The following is a 20,385-nucleotide window of genomic DNA, read 5'->3' on the forward strand; positions in this document are numbered from 1 at the left end:
ATCCATTCAAGATCTCTACTTTTGCTGAATTTCATATATTCTGATGTTAATGAACATCTGATTTGGGGCTTCTGATGCTTTGCCTTGATTCTGTTGATTGCTATTCCTTGCCTTAGCAGCACTGCTTTTCCATGATTATGTCAAAAGATTTGCTTTAATCATGTTGCTCTGAAAACCTGAAGCACAAAGTATCCATTCAGTTTTATTCTTCCCTGGTGGGCACAACTTCCATTGGATACTAATGAGAGTTACAAATATGGGTAAAGGAGAAATTAGTGCCTTTGGAGTTGGGCTGGTTATTTAAAGATGTATTGCCATGGCACTTAAGGAAAATGATTTATCTGTTTTGTTTTGTCCTCCTATAAATCAAAAATACACCACAGTGTTAAGCATTTCTCAATATTTATGCTAATATAAATTTGGGCTTACATACTTGACACTAATTCAGGAGGAGCTGTGGTATTAGAATAATGGCTACCTGTGACAGCCACAGTATTATTCAACAAGCACTTTAACTCTTTATTAGGCTACAGATGTTCCTGTAGAAAACAGACAGTAAATTTCCCTGGCAGAAGCAGCTTCTGTGGTAGGTAAATTCAGATCACATTCTTTATCTTTTGCTTGGTTTTGTTTTTGACACTCGGTTAGCAATTGCATTTGTAAATTTCTTATTAAGGAGGCACTGGAATAGAGCAAGGAGTCAGAGGATGAGTCTCATGGGAAATCAGAACCCAGAAAGTTTGACTCTGTACCTGTAAGTCTTGAATAGTCCATGGATCCAGTAGGCAAACAAATACAATATAAATATTTGTTAAAGGACAGATTTTTGTCTGTTTTAAGTTTCTTCCTTTTCTGTCATTGTGTTAGCATCACCAAGATATGACTCTTTCAAGTTCCTCAACCTCTTTGTACTTCAATTTTCTCATAAGAAAACTGGGAATAAGAATAGAACTCATATCAAAAGAGTCCTCCATCCATCAGAGTGAGGGTAAGTGAGACAAATGCATATAGGTTGTGCCTGTATATGCACGTGGCTCACTACAGATTACCGGGTGTGATATTTGCCATGGAGACCTGGGATCCTGAGAATCTCTGAACTCTGGATTGTATTGGAGAATTTGTGAAAGTCCACTAGACCTCATCAACTACAGGCAATTTTCTGAGATGTTACGTTGGGGCACCTCCCAACTAGTCTGTAGTAGAGGTCCAGAGACTTGCTGGGGTCTACCGCATTGGGGCTGTCTTCAGTGCCTCTTCGGTCTATGAATTGGGCCAATTGCTGATTAGCTGCCTAGCTGACCTTTGATTGGGGGGAACACTTCAGCTTTACCTTCCATATTTCTCAGTGTCTGAGTGCATTTTTGACATTTCCTGTCTGCATCTACCCACAATGTGCCCACATTTAATTTGGTAATTGGCTTCCTCTGGAAGATATAACTAGTGTAGATACCATATTTCTCACGAAAATTTGGGAGTTCTTTGATTACTTTTGATGCAAAGTACAATGAGAATTCAAGACCTTATTATTATTCTTACTAACCAAGAGGCACACCAGGTTTAAAGTCAGATTTGTTTCTGTGTTAATAATACATTTGTATTACCCTTCCTTGCAATCCCCGTCTCTACTCCTGCTATCTTCAATGTGAGTTTGCACTTGTCAAAATGAATAATATGTAGCATCAATTCAAACTCTACTTTTCCAGTGTGTTCAGCTGTAATAGTTTCACTTTGCCTTGATTCTGTTGATTGCTATTAAATCCTGGATTGCTTTAAAATCTGGGAGATAGTCCTTAAAGTCTCACTTATGAATTGTGTGCATTTATTAGAATCTTGCTTAGAACAAAGAGTATTTAAGCCCCTGGAAAAGATTGCTGTTTACTTCTGCACTCTAGATAGAAGAGGTTACAGAAACACATTTTATTTTTTGAGGAAAAAATTAATTGTTTAAAAGACACAACAAATGGTTGTGGAGAAGCTCTTCCTTTTCCTTCCTTCCTTCCTTCCTTCTTTCCTTTCTTCCTTCTCTTTCTCCCTCTGTCCCTCTCTCTTTCTATTTTTTATCCTGGGGGGAAAATTATAATCTAAACCCAACACACTTTAGTGAAGACAGCAGATTATGGCCAAGATTCACAGTAAGTTTCTTTGTGTCTGTATGCCATTGATGTAAATGAAATGTTAGTTGAATGTATTATGAAAGCATTATTCTCATGGGGTATATCTGGATTTCAAAATCCAGCCCCCAACTCTTTTATTCAATGACTATTGTTATTTTAAACTATGTTTTAAGAAATAATTTCGGATAAAGTATTACAAATTTCAAATCTATTTTTGTTTTAAGAAAATCAACCTGCTTCAAATAAACACCCACTCAAAGTGTAGTTAAGTCAGCTGAGCATGGTAAATAAAATCCAATGGCTACCAATACTGGCTGAGCACACCTGCAGGCACAGCTGGGTGCTGGGTGCTGGGCACAGGAGTCCTGGAAGGCACTATGACAGAACAGCTTATGCGAGAGGAAGAGAGGACGCTGATTTGTTGAATGCCTGTTATGGTTACAACTAGATGCAGGTTTACCAAGAGGCTAATGAACCTTGAGCTTTAGGTTCCACATTTGCACATTTCCTTTCCAAGACCCTGTAGCACCTAAGTAATATGTTCACTTGGCCACGTGTTTTGTAAAGTTTGGAAAAATAAGATATTTAAGTGCAGTTAGTTAGGATCACTGTCTTTGTTCCTACTTCCCCTTTTGATAGGTACTTCCTTTAGTATTGAGCAGTGGGTGTGTTTAAAGATGACCACTAGTATTTTGGGGACCTTGTTAAGGGAAATTGGGTTGGGACAACATTTTGTTTTGGTTTCCTGGTCCACAGTCACTTCATGCCCAGTTATGTTATTGCTGACCATCCCAGTGTAGAAATAGCTTCCCAGAATACATGCACTGTCCACCAGCTGACACCCAGCATGGGGGACAAAACTCAGAGCCCAGAAGTTGTATCACAACAGCAACACGCTCTACAGGGCCTGGCATCGGCATCAGAAATGGGTGACTGATGAATGAGACACAAGATTTGAAATGTACAGAGGCAGAAGCTGGTCTCATCAATGACTGGTGAAAACAGAAGCTCTTTTCTGTAAGGAATATACTTAATAATGAAACACAAATCACCATGTATAAACCCACCATATGTTTCTCTTTTTTTTTGTTAGGAATGTGAGAAATAGAATGGATCACAATTCTTGTATTTTTAGGGTACAAACCTGTAGCCATATTATAAAGAGAAATATGTCTGTATTTAATGCTTAATGCATCCCAGCTATCAAAAACATAAAACAAGTTTTGTTCAATTGAACTAGAGCAAAGGCTAAATTATCTTTTTATTCTCTCTATAAAAATCATATTACAAAATCATTGTCATATGAAGAAGTGATAAATACTGTGCAGCCAAATATGGGAAAAATATTATAGAGGTTCATCAGGCAATTAATAAAAATATTGGGTTATTTTTCTGTATTTTGTGATGCATACGGCATTTGGCAGCTTAAAAATATGTAATTTATGGTGATTCCTTTTCTTTTTCTAAGTACGCATTCACTTTCATTTCCTCTTCTAGTCTTTAAAGAGTGCTCTCCAAATTGTAAGCACTCTGAGCCCCACAGTCTGGATCCACCAGGCCCCAGCTCTGTGCCAGTTTCAGGCATGTTAATCTTATTTCAGCCACATCTTGGCTGGGCATGCTAGAACGTGCTCATCCCTTTTCCTACAAAAAGTGAGGCTCAACAAGGTGGAGTCAGTTTCCCGAGGTGAGATGTAAGCGCAGGCCTGGATCCTTCCCCAGGTCAGCCTGTATTCACCACACGCTGGATTCACACCCAAGCCCAAGGCTTGACAGTGAGCCTTTTCTCTTTTCAAGGTTGCCCTTGATGTCTGTCCTTTAACGTAGCACTTAGGAGCTTTCTCATTTAGCCTTCACAGTAGTTTTTTTCTTGTTTCATTACACCTCCCTCATTTTCAGCAAACTTTAAAAAATCTATTTCACCCTGTGAGCAGAGGTCATTAGGTGGAAATCTCAGTCTCTCCTCTTCCTCTGCCCCGCCCCCTCCCCCACCATCCTCCTCCTAGCCTGTCCTACTGGAACTCAGTGAAGGATGCCCCTCTGTTTCCCTCCTGCAAACCAGGAATCCTCCCCACCTCACTCACTCACCTCTGCATTCAGTCAGTTCCAAGATTTGTAGAGTTCAGTTTGCCAATACCTCTCGCCCTCCATCCCGCTTACCCTCCCCTCTGCCCCATCATTAGCTCAGGCCCGGATTGGGATTGGTTTAACTAAGTGACCTGCTACTTGGCCCCCTTGGTTTAGCTCTTCTTTAATCTGTTCTCAACAATTGCCATCTGATTCTACGACCCTTCTGTTTAGAATCGTTCAAGTCATTCATTTGTCATCTAACAAATCCTTACTGAGATGCTAGTTTGACCTGGGCAATGGGGACACAGAGTGGAGAACAAGACACAGTTCCTGCCTTCATGGAGCTCACAGTGTAGTAGGGGGAGACAGACTATAAACAATGTTAATAAGTTAAAAATATAGATATTTATAAAACCTGGACAAAAATGTGCATGTCAGAGAGTGATAAATGTTAGGCGGGAAAATGAAGTGGGGTAGGGGACCTAAAGCAAACGAGCAGGAAGGGAAGGGAATTTCTTATTTTATGTACAGACTGGCTGAGGGAGTCCTCACTGATAAAGCAGATATTTGTCTGAGCAGAGACTTGAATGAAGCAAGCACGACAAGCCATGGGGACATGCGGAAGAGCATTCTAGGAGAGGAAACTGTGGGAAGGAGCATGACTGCCGCGCTGGAGGAGCAGCAAGGAGGGCGGAATCTTGGTAGCTGGGTGTGGGCTCAGAGGCATGGGTTGACAGCATAGCATTGGGTGTGTGTCATGGGAGTCCTCTTGCCATTGAGAGGTTTGGTTTTTACTCTGGGTGGGTTGCAGCATTGTGAGAAGCTTTTGAACAGAGTAGTGATGTGATCTGAGTTGTAGTTAACAAAATCACTCCTGGCAATGTGTTGGGAAGGGATTGTAGAGGGGCAAGAGTAGAAGCAGGGAGAATATCAGGAGACCACTGCCATGATCCAGGCAAGAGGTGATGATGTCTTAGAGCGGATGGTGAGAAGTGGGCAGATTCTGGATGTCTGTTGCATGGTTCTGTGTCCTTCAAGATAAAATGCCAAGTGCTCAGCATATTATACAAGGTCCTTCATATCTGTCTCCTTCATATTTCTTAGCTGTCCCTAGGGCTTTGCACACACTCCTCTGTGTTCCCGCAGCCCCTAGCTACTTTCCTTGAATACAGAGCTCAGTAAACCCTCTCTTACTTCTCTTCTTCCTCCAAGCCTGGGTGGACCATTTTTTCAGCTCCTTGCACTTATCTCCATCCCTTTGTGGTATAATTGGGTCTTTACTTGTTTTCCTTCTCCACACTGGACTGTGAGCTCTTTGAAGGAAGAAATTACCTGAGACTAGGTAATTTATAAACGAAAGAGTTTTAATGGACTCGCAGTTCCACATGGCTAGGAGGCCTCACCACCATGGCGGGAGAGAAGGAAGAGCAAAGGGATATCTTACATGGTGGCTGGCAAGAGGGCTTGTGCAGGGGAATTCCCCTTTTTAGAACCATCAGATCTCATGAGACTTGTTCACTACCACAAGAACAGTATGAGGAAAACCGCCTGCCTGATTCAATTATCTCCACCTGGCCTCACCCTTGACACGTGGAGATTATTACAATTCATGGTGAGATACGAGTGGGGACACAGCCAAGCCATATCACCAGTACTTGGCACATGAAGAGATGCTCAATAAATATTTCTGTCATGATGAAATATATACACTAATGAGGCCTGGGCTTGAACTTCCTTTTTTTTTTTTTTTGGAGATAGGGTCTCACTTTGTCACTCAGGCTGGAGTGCCATGGCATGATCACAACTCACTACAGCCTCAAACTCCTGGGCTTAAGTATCCTCCACTTCAGCTTCCTGAGTAGCTGGGACCACAGGCATGTACCACCAAGCCTGGCTAATTTTAAAATTATTTTTGTAGAGGTGTGGTGTCTCTCTGTTTTCCAGATTGGTCTCCAACTCCTGGGCTCAAACAGTCCTCCTTCCTTGGCCTCTCAAAATACTGAGATTACAGGCATGAATCACCATGCCTGGCCTGGTCTTGAACTTCTGATTCTTCAAGGAATAGCCCTACAGAAGCATTCCCTGCCCAGGGACATACATAAACAAAGACAGCAGTGGGATTTAACTTTGGAATATAGGCTTTGCAACCTTAGGAACTTTTTAGAGTATCGTGGGGTTTAAACAAACAAAAAGAAAAAACTAACAGTATAGGCAAAAAGAGTGAAAGGTTAGTTACCAGTTATGGAGTAAAAATGTAAAGACTTACTGTTTGTAGAGTGCTTGCTCTCAGTCACACTCTCTACTAGCATCTGAACTATGGAGTCAGAGATTGAACTGGAGGCTTCTGGGGCCCTGTGAAACCTGGCTGAGTGTGTTTTTTAAAAAGTGTTATGGTCTGAATGTTTGCATCCTCCCAAAATTCGTATGTTGAAATATTAACCCCAAGGTGATGGTATTAGGAGGCAGGGTTTTTGGGAGGTGATTAGCTCATGAGGGAATAACCATCATGGATGAGGTTAGTGCTCTTATAAGAGGCCAAAGGGAGCTGGTTTGCCCCTTCCACCATGTGAGGTTATGGTAAGAAGACATCCATCTAGTAAGAAAGCGAGCCCTCACCAGCATCTGGCCATGCTGGCACTGTGATCTTGGACTTCCCAACCTCCAGGACTGTGAGAAATAAATTTCTGTTGTTTATAAGTCACCCAGTTTATTGTATTTTGTTATAGAAACCCAAACAAACTAACAGAATAAGCTTCCAAGAATTCACTTATCCTCTGAACAGGCAGAGGATACAAACATGATGAAACTGGCATTTGAGAAACAGTATGGAAATGGCCCCTTGCCTGTGTCCCCATGTGTCACCATATGCAAGTACCATAAAAATACTTACTCTTCTTGGCATCCCCAACAGCATTTAGAATTGGTGTGACTGCTGGGTACTTTGTCACAATTCACTTGTTAGTCTTCACCTAAGTGGTTTTATCTCTGTGTTTAGCATTTTGCCTGTATTACCTCCCACCCTCGGCCCACCTCTTACTCTACCTGCTGCTACTGTAATTAGCTTTATGTGGCCAAATTTGACAGCACCTCACCTCAGCTACACCGTGGACCTCTTGCTTCCTGTCCCAAGGCCCCTCTGACACCAAGGGTAAGAGAGATGCCTGTGGATCCCATTCACATATGCAACCTGGAAGTGCAGGAAGGTCAAATTTCACAAGCAACCCTTGATCAGTGGAAATAAGAGCTGGCGGAGAAATGCTTCCTCATCTGTTCCCCAGGCAGGTAATTCTGAGGCACTTTTTTTTTTTTTTTTTGAGATGGAGTCTCACTGTGATGCCTAGGCTGGAATGCAGAGGCGTAATCTCAGCTCACTGCAACCTCTGTCTCCTGGGTTCAAGTGATTCTCTTGCCTCAGCCTCCCAAATAGCTGGGATTACAGGCATGTACCATCACACCCACCTAATTTTTGTATCTTTAGTAGAGACAGGTTTCACTATGTTGGCCAAGTTGGTCTCGAACTCCTGACCTCAGGTGATTCGCCTGCCTTGGCCTCCCAATGTGCTGGATTACAGGCGTGAACCACTGTGCCACTGCACCTGGCCTCTGAGGCACATTCTATACAGTGTCTCAGAAGCTCCTGGAGGATTGAGCTCCCACCACTCACAGCATTGACTGGACAACACACCCTTCTGTGGGCTTTCCCCACTTTCCTCTTTTATTGTCCACAGTGTCTCATTTCCATTTCCTTAGTTTGCCTCTCAACCAGATGTAACCCACTGTCTTAGACTGCTTGAAGTGGCAGCACAGGTGAAGGGTAGAAGGGAGCCAGGCTCAGAACCTCATGCTTAGTACCCTCAAGTCATCAGAACACCAGGACTACATCTTGGAGCCAAATGACATGTTTGCAAACAAAATATACGAAAGGAGCAGTTTGGGAGAAGCAAAATCATCAGCATGGCTGGTTGAACACCTTCTGTGAAAAGATTTGTTTTCATTAGATATTCTAAATGTTACCTTCCAGCTTCAATAGGTCAATCCGTTTCTTTCTTCTATACTGTGGACACAGGGACCACTTTTTTCAGGAACAAATGGCCCCGAGTTGAGAATCCTGGTGGGGCAATCTGCTGCCTTATTACCTGATAAATGGCCTTTACCATAAAGATGTCATGGATTTACCACAAAGAATATTCTAGAAAAGGAATACTTCTCATTATGAAAAATCCTGTGAAGACAGTTATCATAGTTTTGCTATGAGCCATCATAGCAAACAGTTGTTTTCTAGTTGATACAACATTATTTTGTGAAATCTTTATTATTAAGATGAGAATTCCATTAATTTCAGTCTTGTGTTTCTAAAACGTAATATTTTCTCATAGGAATCAGGAATCAGGCAAACATCTTTCATTTTTGTCTAAGATGGGTTTGGGTAGACAAAAAGTGAAATGGATTCCATCTCTCACAAGTACAAAATCTGCCTTATTATCGGAGTCTTTCCATTACACATTGTGCAGAGAAGCAAAAGTACTCATAACATGAAAATCTTTACTAATGTTATTTATTTATTCATTTATTCACTTAAAATTCATTCACTTAATCTCTCCCCAGTTAACACAAAATTTGCCATTTACTTTAACAAAATAGTATACATCTGCAAAGTGAAGTTGTAAATCTTACAAAAGATGTGGGATTTGTAAAGTTGATAAAAGTGATGTTGACAATTGTTTGAATCATATGCAAAGCTATAGAAAGATAGGTGCAACAAACCACCATGACATACTTTTACTTATGTAACCTGCATATCCTGCACATGTAACCCAGAACTAAAAATTAAAATTTAAATTAAAAAGATAGAAATTAAAGAATTAGTAAAATAAACAATAAGTAAAAGAGAAAAAAATGACGAACTAGAAGTTCTTCATAAATGTTTCAAAACCAAATGATTAAGAGGGGCCTTGAGAAAATACTAAAGTCCTAAAATATTTTACTTTTTTTATGATAGGGATATCATGATGTGGTATTATACTATCATAAAATCTGGTAGAAAAGTTATGTGAAGAAATCTACTTGTTTCATTCTTGGTTCTAAAAAGTAATTTATAGTTGCAATTATAGCCCACACTTTAAAATATATGATAATGTAAACCTCTTTTGGTAATTTTTATTTATTTTTTTTCAAAGTGATGTTCCATTCAAACCTTACTGTCAGGCTCAAACTATTTATTCTGAATTTTTAGTTTTTGCTATAAATGAATTCATTCAAAGAAGCTCTTGCCCATTAGAAATTGTCCTGTATATGAAATCACAGAATCATGAATCAAGGCATTTTAGAACTTAGAAAACATTTTCAGGAAGCCATCTGCCTTTGTATGCTCACTTTGCGGGTGAACATTTTAGAAATTGGATGATACAGCGGACTGTCAGGGATACAGCAGGTAGAGGGAAAAGATAAGATTCTAAGTCTTGTGATTCCCAACAGTTATCCCTACACTATATGTATGCAATTTTGCCCAAATCACCAAAATTCTTTGCATCTGAGAGCTCAAGAATTATACTTGATACATGATCATATCTATAAAGTTTTTGGAGATGATTGAGAAAAGGTGCCATTCAAAATTTAAATATAGTTACATAATTCTTGATTACTTGGGTCTCTGGATTAGAATGGAAGTACAGATAATTGAAAAAAAAAAAAAAAACCTTGAATGCTTAAAAATATTTTAGCTCTGTTCTGTTTTATAATGTATGACATTCTCAAAATTACATTATATTTTTACTCTGAAGGTTTTAAAATGGTTTTTGGCCAAAAGTATTAAAATTCTGACCTAATAATCTAAAAACAGCAGATAATTCAGAAAGTATTTATATTAAGCTTTGTAAAACCTTATGGAATATTCTGGTAGTGAATTGATCTTTTCTAAATATATCTTGAAAAATGTGTAAAATTAGTTTGTCTTTCCTCTGAGCACAAATCACTAGTAGTGGGTGGTAGAAGTCAGTTTTGAATTAAAAATTTGTCTTAGATAACCCACTGAGCCAAGAATATGCATTTAGATGTTACAAAGTTGCTTGTATTTCAATTTTTTAAGGCATTAAGAAAATACTCAAAATTGAGAGAGATGTTTTTGGATAATTAAAAATAGTATCAATAAGAAATACAAATGAAAAAAAAATCACCTTATTATTCATTGCATTATACTTGATTCCCTCCCCTGTCCCCCTCTTGAAATTACAGCTGGTTAACAGATGGTAGACACTAAGATTACACAAAGAAGCAGTCACATGCACACATGCATCCTCTTAATGGGGCCCCCGCTTCTTAGGGTGTCCAGTGAAGACTACTGGCTGAGGAAGACCCAATTGGCAGTCTTCTGTCAGAGCTAATGTGGAGAGGGGAGGGTTTTGGGATATATTAGCTCTGCATGTGTGTCCCACAAAACCAGTAGGTAAGTTACACGTTCAAAGTTCTAACATAGTGGAGCCTTCTCTGAATGTTCTGTGGGGCTTTTTGGTTTTTGTTTTTGTTTTTTTAAGACACGGTCACACTCTGTCACCCAGGCTGGAGTGCAGTAGCATGATCATGGCTCACTGTAGCCTCGGCCTTCCAGGTCCAGGTAATCCTCCCACCTCAGCCTCCCAAGTAGCTAGGATTACAGGCACATACCACCATACCCCGCTAATTTTTGTATTTTTTTTTTTTTGTAGAGACAAGGTTTTGCCACATTGCCTAGGCTGGTCTTGAACTCAAAGCTCAAGTGGTCCACCCACCTCGGCCTCCTGAAGTGCTGGGATTATAGGTGTGAGCCATTGCACCAGGCCTGAATGCCTATATTCTTGAAGGAGACCTTCTGGGGCATGTTGAGCAGGGAAGTGACAAGACCAAGTTGAAAAGACTGTTCTTGCTGCAGTGAGGAGAGTGAACTTTTTAAGGGCTGTGCAGAGGAAGGTTGGGGGTGCATGGGGCTGGATGGCTACTGAGGCAAGAGAGGAAGCATGGAGACTCATAGCTGGCTCCTATGGTGGTTCAGATGAGGGATGATACAGCCTAATCTAGAGAAGTGCCCAGATTCCAGAAAAAGTGGAGTTTAATCAACAGGACATGGTGATTAATTGGCAGTATGAGTGCAAGAGAGAGAGAGGTCTCAAGGAAAGCTCCCAGGTTCCTGGCTTAAACATCTGGTAGGGTAAAATCATTCACAAAAATGGGGGAAATTGGAGTAGGTGGAAATTGGTAGGAGATGATCAAGAAGTCCATGTTGGACATGCTATGTGTAAGATATCAGTAAAATATTCAGGTGGAAATGCCAGGGAGACCACCTGAAGCTCAGAAGCGAAGTATAAAGAGAATGCTGGAGACTTATGTTTTAGGACGTTTTATGTCTTTCAAAGCACTTATATGAATTTAATCTCATTTAGTCACATAACAATCTCTTTATGAACTCAGCAGAGGAGATATTGTTAACCTATATTTCATAGGTGAAAATTGAAACAAAAAGACGTTCAGAGACTTTGCCAAGTTTATATCCCCTGATCCAAGGACATCATATGGGATATGGTAATGTGGTCTTGTTCTTCCATCTCAAAGCCTTACTGATTGTTTTAGTCTGATTTGAGACTTGCTTTCTAGTTTCCTACAAGTGAATCAAGAAGCAGGGTTTTTCCTCTTTAAAGAGCATCCCAGATTCCATAAGTATTAAAGGGCCTCAAGTCAAGTTTATGGCTTTCTCTTGCCTCTTGAGGTCCAATGAAGAAAGAAAAGGGACTATTTTCAGCTCAAAAGAGAGTTCAAGGCCACCCACGGTTCCCATCAACCCAGACAGAGTAGGTACTGCAGAAATGATAGCAAAGGTGCAGCCTATGGTTCTGCAGAAAACTGGTGTGTGTGTGTGTGTGTGTATGTGTGTGTGCGTGTGCATGTGCGTGCACCTAGTGCATGGAGGGACAGTGCTATCATCCATTGGGTCCCAGCAGGAATAACAGTAGACCCATAGATTAAGAGTCTGTTCTGTTACCTCAGGCAGCTAGTCTTCAGGCTCTCACTCTTGCAGGGCATCTGGGTATCATCCTAATTTATCAAGAGTGTTTGGGCATCCAGGAGTTCAACTACCCAGACATAAAACCTGCCAGTTCTTTTAAAACATCCAGCTAAAAGTCAGTCACATTTCAAACCTATATTTGGAGCCTGTAAGAACCCCTTATTATAACCAAGATGCAATAGGCTTAAATATTTGAGGGGAAAACCTGGTGACCAGAGAGTCTTGAGGAGAGGTGGGGTTTGCTTAGGGAACTCTATGCCCCAGGGAGGTACATGTCTCAGAAACCAGGGCCAACTTCGGGTGGGTTCCTTTGCTCCTTTTCTCTAGCCAAGGTTCCTCTAGCTTTAAACATATTTTTCTCTATGCATATTTGAACATTCCCTTCTCCTTTCAGCTCCAACATACTTTTTTTTCTCCTTTCATTAACTTGACATTAAACATGTCTTCCCTCAGCTGCTACACAGACTCTATTTTCAGTAGGAGAAGGTGAACACTGCTGCACTTTGGGTTCAACTAACATCTTGAACTATTTTTCAGATGTTGTGAGTAAACCCAAACCCTAAATAACTTTAGCTGAATACTTTCCCTTTATTTTTTATAGCCTCAATATGTATATAAAGGGAAATATATCCCACATGGTTCTGATTTTATTTATCCCCAATTCCTCAAGAGGTTATTTTCTGAGACATGGTGGAAGCTCCAGAAGCGTCATGAACATTTTTTCTCCCTCAGCAAAACCCATCTTTCTCAAGCTTGGAAGGCCTCCAATCAGTAGCTTCATCATCAGAGTTTTCTTCTGAACTATGTAGACTTCACGAATGAGGTCCAAAGAGTGTCTCCACAGTTGTCTTCCAGTCTTCAATTTCCTAGATCTTCCTAAGTCTATGTATTTAGGGCATTAAAAATGTACATACCTGGAGATTTTCTTTTGACTTAATCTTTCTGGTTTCAATCAACCCACAGAGACGTACTTAGCATCTCCAGTAGGTCCAGCCAGTGCTGGAGATAAGTCCTTGGGGGGATGTAGAATATAAAAGTAATTTTGAACAAAATGCCTTTCACTTGGGTCAGTAGAGTGAGGGTGTCTGTGGCCTGTTAGGAATACAGGGCTAGAAAGAAGGTAGGAGAACAGGTGGGCAGTTTAGAAGTCATGAGACCGAATGTGCTCCCGGAGGAGTCAGAATCAAAAGAGAAAGAGAAGGCTGCGGAGAAAGTAAGGAGGCACCAAGGGTTGGGAAGGAATGGTCTGAGATGAAACCTGGGGAGAGCATCCAGCACTCTGTAGGATGAGAGCAGGAGTCCTTGTCCCCTGAATCCGTGTGTCTGTGTCTCGTGATGCGTCTTACAACAGATTATTGTTGTAACAGTAAGGGTTTGCTGATGGAAATCATTTTTCACATACCAGTTTATTTTCATACTGAAGGAAAAAGCCCCTAGAGAAATTTTCTCAGAACTTACATCCTCAAGGGTCACTTGGCACTTGGGACATACACTGTGAAAAAGTGACAGGAACTAGTTTTCTTTTAAAAAGATATTCCTAAAAGAATAAACAAGCTAAAGCAAAAGCACTAGATCCACTAATGACCCAAACACTATTTAAAATGCGCAAACACTTAAGCTGGGGAAAACAGAGGAAATTCCAGGGAACAACTGAAAGAAGAGGAGAAGCACTTAAAAATAGGTGGGGTTCATTTCCTCAGTGCACGAAGTTTTCTCCAACCCTTGCCTGAAGGCTTCGTGTTTCTGGTATTAATAATTCACAGGAAAAGGTAATGAAGTAACCTTAGCCTGGTCCGGAATGGAAATGATTTAGAGCTTTAATGAAGGACGTACCTTTCCAGGAGTTTTCTCCATAGCCGTGTTATGCATCTCCCAACACACTCTCCTGGGTTTGTTCTGTCTCAAGTGTGGTTTCATTGATGATACAGAACAGATTAATGTTTGGCAAAAGAATTACCACCTCGAGCTTGGGACAGCTGAGTATAGATCAATTCTGCTTCCATAGCCAATTTCTGTTGGGCATGATTATCTGAAGGCAGCTCTTGGCTCGTGTATACGATTAGCAGGGTTAAATGAAGATTTAATGACCCAAGATTCAGCTGTTTAGTTTTCAGTATACCTACATCTTCCAACTAATCATTCTGACACACCCTACCTTAAAGGGAGCAGTACATCTGGGACTCATTTTTGTAGACACAATCAGGGGCTTAAGCACCAAAGATGGTTCCATTCTATAGGAAGTGACTCGGAGGCTGATGAGAGTGAGTGCTGTGGGAGTTATTGCTACCTGTCCCTAGAACAGTGAGCATGGACTTAGCACCATTATGAAAGGTCTGTATTTCTCAGGCCTTGTCCTGGTCCCTTATGGTAGAAAGAAGGAACAAAGACGATACCACCTGTCCAAACCAAGAAAGTAAGTTCACATCAGGAAGAGATTAACTCTCTCAAACCTCTGTGTTCAGCTTGCTGGTTATTATTTCACGACCCATCCTCTGCTTTTGACTCCTGATATTCAGAGAAGGCCCTCCTCTGAAGGCCCTCTCCTTTGTAGAGGGTGACCGCTTTCTCCTGTACCCCCTCAGCAATGATGCATCCCTGTAAATGCAAATTGAGATGCCTGCTCTCCCTCCCTCCCTCTCCTGAGGCTTACGGTTGCACAGTGGCTGTGGCTGGCTCCACTGTGGAGCTGCTGGGGTCTCTGTAATGTTACTTGACTTACACATATTTTATAATGTTTGGCTGTTGGTGATATTTAGATTAAAATGATTTCCAGATTATAATAAAGGCTGCACTCCATTAAAGGAGAGCAGTTAGATCACTGACCATGTTAAAATCCTCAAAATTGGGGAATATATATATCAAGACACCTAGGAAACGGGCTTCAAAGGTTGGAATGGGGATAACATGGGAAACTCCACAACCCATATGTAGCGTTTTTGGCTTAAAGGAACTGCTGAACCTTGAAAAAGATTTATACCACATTTATTATGATGCGACAACATTACCAAGGATATAAACCAGTCACTGGCACTCTCTCAAAGAACACATCATTGTAACTCGTTATAACAATACTGCTGTGATATGTGCTCGTAATATTTATAAAGGCTAAGCCATGAAAACAGTACATGCCAACTGTCAGCAGTGATGTATCATTTAAAACAAAAGAGAGTGTACACAACATAATGGTTTAAATGAACTCCACAAAAATGCGTTGTTCTGCTGAAACAGTTTGGCCGTGTGGACCTCCGGTGTCATGCACTGCTTTCCAGGATTTTCTATGACTTGGCCTCCAGGAGCTCTTTCCCCATCTTGTAGCTCCCTTTGCTCTTTTCAGAAATCCTGCAGTGTTCTTGGCTACCTGGCTAGACTCTGTATCTGGTTACTTAGTGCCTAGCAGAGTGCCTTGCTAAGAACGCTTGTAATCCATGTATGTAGGCTGATTGGATTTTTTTTTTTTTAAGACAAGGCCTTACTCTGTCACCCAGGCTTGAGTGCAGAAGCGTGATAATGGCTCACTGCAGCCTCAACCTCCCAGGCTCAAGTGATCCTCCCACCTTAGCCTTTTGAGCAGCTGCAGCTATGGGCATGCACCACCACACCTGGCTATTTTTTTTTTCTATTTTTTGTAGAGATGGGGGTCTTGCCATGTTGTGCAGGCTGGTGATTTGATTTTTATATGGGTGTGGGACACTTGATGTCAGAGGGTGAGGCAAATGGGTTTTACTTCCTTATAAAAAGAAAGGTGATTAAGGGGACAGTCAGGTGGCTTGGCTGATAATTTAGCTCCTAACTTTGGGTATGTTCTGTGAAAATGCTCATGGAGCTTTTCTGAAACCAGCAAGATGTGATTAATCAACACTACCCCAGGGAGACAAGTGCTGGGCAGGTGAAACCACAGCGGCACCCACCAGAGTGGGAAAGAGAAGAAACATTTGATAGTCAACTCAAGAAATAACTCAGTGACTTCTGAGGGGTGGGCAAGATGTTCAGTTCATACATTACTTTATCTAGTAAAAAGTCAAGATGGCAGGTAAAATCCCTTCCATCAGTGCAGGATGGAGAGAGGAAGATAGGGAGGGTGAAAGGGAGAAGGAAAGGAAGTCTCTTACAGAGATGACTCTGTAAAGTATGAGTTCTGAACAAGCAGACACAGAACATTTTGTAATTAGTGGATCAGCAATGGCACACAGAAGGCAATGGTTCCTTATTAATGGAAGAAGGTAAACAACACACATTGTCTTTGACCAGTCTTTGTTAAGAGTTCCAAACTTATTTGGAGGGAGTTAATAGTCAGGCCATTGGGAAAATCTAGCTGAGTATGTTTGGAGTTTTACAGGCATTTACATGTAAGTGTAAATGATCTATTTAGCAAGCTGTGTATTTTTTATGCTATAGTATAGGATTACTTGTCTCAAATAATCCTTTATTCTTTTTGTTGTCCTTAGAAGTCTTGAATCAGAACAACTTCTGGTATTTGAAGAAGCAATACCTAAATTATCTAGGGTCAACAGACAACATTTACAGTAAAAAAAACTTTGCCCATCTTTTTAAAAATTTTATTTATTTTATTACACTTCAAGTTCTGGGGTACATGTGCAGAATGTGCAGGTGTGTTACATAGGTATACACGTGCCATGGTCATTCACTGCACCCACGAACCCGTCATCTACCTTAGGTATTTCTCCTAATGCTATCCCTCCCTTAGCCCCTCACTCACCAACAGGCCCTGGTGTGTGATGTACCCCTCCCTGTGTCCATGTGCTCTCATTATTCAGCTCCCACTTGTGAGAACATGTGGTGTTTGGTTTTCTGTTATTGTGTTAGTTTGCTGAGAATGATGGTTTCCAGCCTCATCCATGTCCCTGCAAAGGACATGAACTCATCCTTTTTTATGGATGCATAGTATTCCATGGTGTATATGGGCCACATTTTCTTTATCCAGTCTATTATTGATGGGCATTTGGGTTGGTTCCAAGTCTTTGCTATTGTGAACAGTGCTGCAATAAACATATGTGTGAATGTGTCTTTATAGTAGAATGATTTATAATCCTTTGGGTATATACCCAGTAATGGGATTGCTGGGTCAAATGGTATTTCTGGTTCTAGATCCTTGAGGAATCACCACACTGTCTTCCACAATGGTTGAACTAATTTACACTCCCACGAACAGTATAAAAGCGTTCCTGTTTCTCCACAGCCTCTCCAGCATCTGTTGTTTCCTGACTTTTTAGTGATTGCCATTCTAACTGGTGTGAGATGGTATCTCATTGTGGTTTTATTTGCATTTCTCTAATCACCAGTGATGACAAGCTTTTTATCATATGTTTTTGGCTGCAAAAATATCTTCTTTTGATAAGTGTTCGTATCCTTTGCCCATTTTTTGATGGGGTTGTCTTTTTCTTGTAAATTTAAGTCCTTTGTAGATTCTGGATATTAGCCCTTTGTTAGATGAATAGATTGCAAAAATTTTCTCCCATTCTGTAGGTTGCCTGTTCACTCTGATGATAGTTTCTTTTGCTCTACAGAAGCTCTTTAGTTTAATTGGATCCCATTTGTCAACTTTGGCTTTTGTTCCCATTGCTTTTAGTCATGAAGTCTTTCCCCATGCCTATGTCCTGAATGGTATTGCCTAGGTTTTCTTGTAGGGTTTTTATGGTTTTAGGTCTTATGTTTAAGTCTTTAATCCATCTTGAGTTAATTTTTGTATAAGGTGTAAGGAAGAGGTCCAGTTTCAGTTTTCTGCATATGGCTAGCCAGTTTTCCCAACACCATTTATTAAATAGGGAATCCTTTCCCCAATTGCTTGTTTTTGTCAGGTTTGTCAAAGATCAGATGGTTGTAGATGTGTAGTGTTATTTCTGAGGCCTCTGTTCTGTTCCATTGGCCAATATATCTGTTTTGGTACCAATACCATGCTGTTTTGGTTACTGTAGCCTTATAGTATAGTTTGAAGTCAGGTAGCATGATACCTCCAGCTTTGTTCTTTTTGCTTAGGATTGTCTTGGCTATGTGGGCTCTTTTTTTGGTTCCATATGAAATTTAAAGTAGTTTTTTCCAATTCTGTGAAGAAAGTCACTGGTAGCTTGATGGGGATAGCACTGAATCTATAAATTACTTCGGGCAGTATGGCCATTTTCACAATATTGATTCTTCCTATCCATGAGCATGGAAATAAAACATGATCCATCTTTATCACTCTTATAGAATGACACCTACAAAGTCATTCCTCCTCTGTAGTGCCAGTCACACAATTGAGAGCAAATGCACCTAGAAGGGCAGTGAGGAAAGGGGATGAGAATGGGGGAAGAGCCAAAGAGTGGGGCCAGGAAGCCCAGGCCATTAAGTGGGGGCTGTGGTTGGTATGAGAAGATGGGGGCAGGAGGATGGTAACCACAGCAGGGAGGTGGCAGACCTAGGAGACTGGGAGGCTCAGAGAATACATTTCACAGATTGCTCTGGGAGGCTTAACTAGGGTGATAGCCCTGCTGGCTGATCAGAATGTAATAACTTGGTAACCTCTAGTTTCAGGAAGGTATCATTCCACTGCAGAATTCCTACAGAAATTCCCACTCTCACCAGAGGCCTCATTAGGGAAGGAAACTGGGCTCTGTGCTTTGAGAACTCTTCAAGTTAAGATGTTGTCTGGGAATGTCCATGTCCCTCTGGAGAAAAAGGGCCCTGTTTCTCATGAAGCAATCATTCCTGGAAGCTGACTTGCTTTCTCCATGCTCTATCAATCTGCCACCTTTTAGGAGAACTAAATCTAGTCCAAACATTTTTATAATGCTATTTGATAGTTTGAAACTGAGTCATATTTTATCAAACCTCCATTGTCATAGTTCCAACAGAAAGGCTGAAGAGCTGCCCTCTAAACACGAAGTTTTAAAAAACAATCTGTGTTCCTCATTAGCCACAGACTTTAAATTTTACTGTTGGAAACTTCTCAACTTAGAAAAATGTTAGGTGAAACAGCCTTAAACGTGGATTTTCTCACGACTGTTAAAATTTGATGTGCATACTGAGAAATATTCTTGCTGCAGAGTTGGATTTGTGTCTCTGTGTTGTCCTGAAACCCCAAAACTTAAAGAACAATGAGAAGAGGACAAAGTGTGAACAAAAGAATTAGATGCTCTGAAAATCAGCTGTACTTTGTCAGGGTTTGGTACTGAAAACCCAGATTCTAAAGTCTGAGTGATGAAGCCTTTTCTGCATGCAGGAAAATGGTTTCTGAATAGCAAGTGGTCTCAATGCATAGGTCTCCCTGGTTGATTATCTGCATGGGTCTCAGAGATGACATGGCTTTCTCACTAAGGAGCATTCATTATTTTCAATGTGCCCTCATTTAGCAGTAAATCATCAACAGTAGAAGTGCAAAATTTGGAAATGGAGATTCAGCTGGAGAAAATGCTTTGTTACTTCTCTTCTTTTGGAAGTATTTTATGTCCTTCATTCCATCCCTGCATTATACATTTAAATAAGGAATTCTCCTGCGCAAATTCCTGAACAGACACTACAACTTTATTTGTAATTTTGAAATTGGAAGATACCTTAATCCACCCTTCAAGTTTGCAAATGAGAAAAACAAGACCAGCAAGAGACCAAGTGACTTACTCATGCTCATATGAAATAAATTGTTTAATTTAGGGATTAAGAACTCAACTTCTAAAGTGAAATAAAATGAACCAACCAAGCACCTGCTTTGTTTCCTATTGTGCACCGAGTGAAGGTTAAAATTGGAAGTTTAAACCTGAGTGGCAGCCCCTCTACTGCCCTCCTCAAAACTCCACTTCCAGACTAAGGGAAATTGGTCAGAAAATGTTCTTAAGAGCTTTCATTCACAGGATTGCATTCAGGCTTTTCCTTTTTGTGGCATCAACAGTTACAATCAGCAAGTGGGTCACTGCTCGCCCTGGTTACAGACAGGGACAGGATTTATAAGTGTACGGTAACACCAGGCAGTCAGGACTGGCTGAGGTGGAGCAGAAAAAGGGGCAAACGGAGGAGAAAGGTGCCATGGTCCCAGAACCTTGCTCTGAATTGTCAGCCGGAAAAGAACAGTGCCTGGGTGCAGTCACTCTTCCTTGAGCCTAAGATCACAGCTTTTCTTCTGGGATAGCCTGGCACTCCACAGACAAGCTGGTGATTCTGAGGGAAGTTTTGGTTCCTTTC

The sequence above is a fragment of the Theropithecus gelada genome, chromosome 12, assembly GCF_003255815.1.
Source record: "Theropithecus gelada isolate Dixy chromosome 12, Tgel_1.0, whole genome shotgun sequence".
NCBI classification, from domain to species: Eukaryota; Metazoa; Chordata; class Mammalia; order Primates; family Cercopithecidae; genus Theropithecus; species Theropithecus gelada.